Source organism: Octodon degus, unplaced genomic scaffold, assembly GCF_000260255.1.
Source record: "Octodon degus isolate 3935 unplaced genomic scaffold, OctDeg1.0 scaffold00047, whole genome shotgun sequence".
NCBI classification, from domain to species: Eukaryota; Metazoa; Chordata; class Mammalia; order Rodentia; family Octodontidae; genus Octodon; species Octodon degus.
Window position 1 is genome coordinate 7,011,221 of NW_004524623.1, and position 3,252 is coordinate 7,014,472.

Sequence of the window (3,252 nt, forward strand, 5' to 3'; positions counted from 1 at the left end):
AGAGAGAGAGAGAGAGAGAGAGAGAGAGAGAGAATGTCTCATGCACCCATCTGTCCACTTCAAATGATTTATCTTCTCCTTGGCACACTGGAGCTCTTCATTCTTTAGTTTTATTTTGTCTTAAAGAAAATTGTACTTACTTCCCAACCTAGATTCTGCCCAGTTTCCGATTAAATAGGTAGTAATTTTTAGGCACCATAACTGACTTTTCTGTTTTCTTCAAGAAAAAGGTGAGTATATGACAGTGATTTTTTAAATTTTTTGTTTAAATTACTTCCAGTTTTAAACAAGGCTTATAAAATCCAAAGGTTTTGGATACGATGGCTCCGAGTGCACATCAGTGAGGTGGACATGTCCTGTTACGTCAGCTTAGGATTTGTTCCAGTAATTATGGGCTGCCATCCACATTCGACAGAAGAATTCACAGAATCTCTGTCTGCATGCATCGGCGTGTGTGTGTGTGTGTGTGTGTGTGTGTGTACAGGGACACACTTAGATGCCTTCTTGCCCCTGACAGCTCTGCCCACACGCGAAGCCTCGTATGAATCTGGTCTTGGCTAACCTCTCACTCCTCCAGGACGGAAGGAGCCGGGTGTGGGTGGCCAGAGACCCCAGCAGGTGGAGGGTGACGCGAGTCTGGGCGGCTCCTGTGTGACAGGCTCTACCTCGGGCACACACTGTGCAGACTGAGATTGTGTTTGATTCGGATTCTGCTGCTTCCCACGTCTGCACATTTGGGCAAGTTATTCAGCCTTCGTCTCGGTAGAATGGGGACGCCCCTGTGCTGGCAGCTGGCACGTTTGGTCACCTGTTTGTGCAGGTACTGCTCTACGTGCTCAGGTGCCCTCACTGGTCTGATGAGGTAGACGCTGGGGATGGACGAGGGAAGTCAAAGCAGCGCTGGCAAATCCGCGCGCAGGGGCAGCTGGCCGCACCCTTGTGCGGTGCGCTATTATCACACGGCGCCTTCTCTTGGCTGAATCCTATTTACACTTTTCTCACTTCCTCTGTAAAGCTGGCGTCATCAGCCCCGCTGAACCAGAAGTTAGCTAACTTGCATGGGTTTCCTTGGCAGCTAAAAGAGCAGTAAGATTCAAATTCAGGTGTTTGTGGTTCCCAACTTGTTATCTTCCTCATGCTGGGAAAAATCGACCAAATTATTGTACAGAAACCTGGCCTCCTGCCCCGCGGCTGTGGATTCCTCACTGCGGCATGATCCTGCTTCACGGGTTCGAACCTGGTCCTAGCAGCGTTGCTGAGAGGAGCGGTGGGCACCCGGGCTCGGGCGCTTGAGGTGGCTATAAAGGCACTTCCACAGGTGGGGTCAGCTGTCGCTGTCCCGAGGGGGCCACCTTCAGCGTCTCACCAAGAGAGTCTCCAGGACCTCACCCACAGTCACCCATTCATTTCCATCGCTGCTCCCCGAGTGCCACCGCTTTCCTACTAGTCCTTACTCGTCTTCTAGAGCTTTCGTGAATTTCAATTCTTAGGGAGCCCCTAAGCAAACACTGGGGACAAACATTCAGCAAGTGTTTAGAGAGGGCCCATCTGTGGCAGGTTTCCCACACAGGATTGACAAAAAACTCCTCTCCTCCTGGTATCTTCATTCTTGCTCAAGTAATGTCCCTTCATGGCTCCCTGAAGTTCTTCTTCATATTATATTTCTGTGATCACTTATTTATAAGAATTTGAATTAATGCCGTGCTCCCATAATAGTTTCCACAGGAAAGGAGGGACAGATGTTGTGAAAATTTTCCCTGGTTAACACAGAGCTTTGCACTTGATACAGAATAATTATTGTCAAATAATCAACGAGTGGGGGAGCGCATGAATTCACCTTCTAACCAGCTCAGGCAGTGGGAATGCCCAGGACCAACTTTCAGGATTTCCTCAGGTGCTCTGAGGTCAGGCAGTCAGACTAGGAGGAAAACACAGACAGCTCATAGTCTAAAGCAGAAGGGCTCCGAATTGCGGTGTTGCACTTGTCAATTATTCCTGTTCTGGGATGTGGAAATGCAAGAATCTTCACACAGTGCTCATGGAAGTGTAGACTGGTATCTGCCTTCTGGTAAGTACCTTGCAGAACTCAGTTAAGTATGCTCACATTCAGTATTTCAACAATAAGCTGCTATCCCGGAGATAATTTTCATACAGGTGTGTGAGGATCTATGCAAGAATGTTAATTACAATGTGATTTGTGCACATTTCCTACTACTGAGAAAGCAGACAGGTATAATGGAGTAGAAGCACACAGCGAGTGTTATGCAGAAGTTAGAAAGAATGGATTAGATCTGCATCCGGCAACACAAATCCTAGCAAAATACAGCCTACTAATACTTAGTGGGAAAAAAAGTAGAAAGTAGAGTGATGTGTTTAACAAAATCATTCAAATAAGTTAAAATGTCATGCACACAAAATACCACGTTTTGCACCAACACATGCAAATAAAAAGATCCACACTAAACATATTAAAGTATTTGCCTATGGTGAAAAAAGGACATGAGGAGTGATGGAAATAAGTGGAAATTAATTGTGACAAATTAATTTGTGAGTAAAATAAAGGAGAGACTTTGTATGGGCCTATGGTGCCGCTGAGCGGAAGGTACCAAAACAAATAAAGCAGAATTGTTTTCCAGAGTATCTACCTTGGGTGTACCTCAGTACTTGGTGTCATGCTTGCCTGTCTATTGTCCTCATGCTCTGATGCCATTTTGAGGTCACATGGCTTGCAGAGGTGCCTTGGGGTGTCCTGAGTTTATTCCTTCCCCTATGATAGCTATTTTTGTCCTCTCTTCCCTCTGGAGGCTGCTTGAGGACTCAGCATCTAGTATCTGTTCCTGTCCAGCTTACAGGGGAATTTTGTGAGACGTGGAGCCCGTGATTCTCTGTCAGGACCTCTGTCTGCCTGGGGTGACTGCGGAAGACTGCTCTGCTCAGTAATGCAAAAGGGATGCCTGGAGCACGCCCTGGTCTCCCAGTCATGTGCAGTGTTGACATGATGCCTACTTTTGGTTCAGGGCTAAACTAGTGTGTTCAGTGTGATTGTCTGGGTTATTTTTCTCTCACTGGGAAAAAAAAAATGCTTGACACCCAAGATAAAGGAAGGAAAGGTGTATTTAGCTCACAGTTAGTGGAGGTTTATAGGACAGCTGTAGAGTGTGGGTAGAAGAGGTCACGGCCTAACCTCTCACGGCCTAACCTCTCATGGAGTCCATACTCTGCTGGCTCCAAGGTAGAGTGGTACAGGGCAGA

At 46.8% G+C, this 3,252-nt stretch overlaps 1 pseudogene; it reads right to left on the reverse strand.

The window, feature by feature from the left end:
• Window positions 1–3,252, reverse strand: part of LOC101570657 — a 194,264-nt pseudogene that overhangs the window by 20,251 nt on the left and 170,761 nt on the right.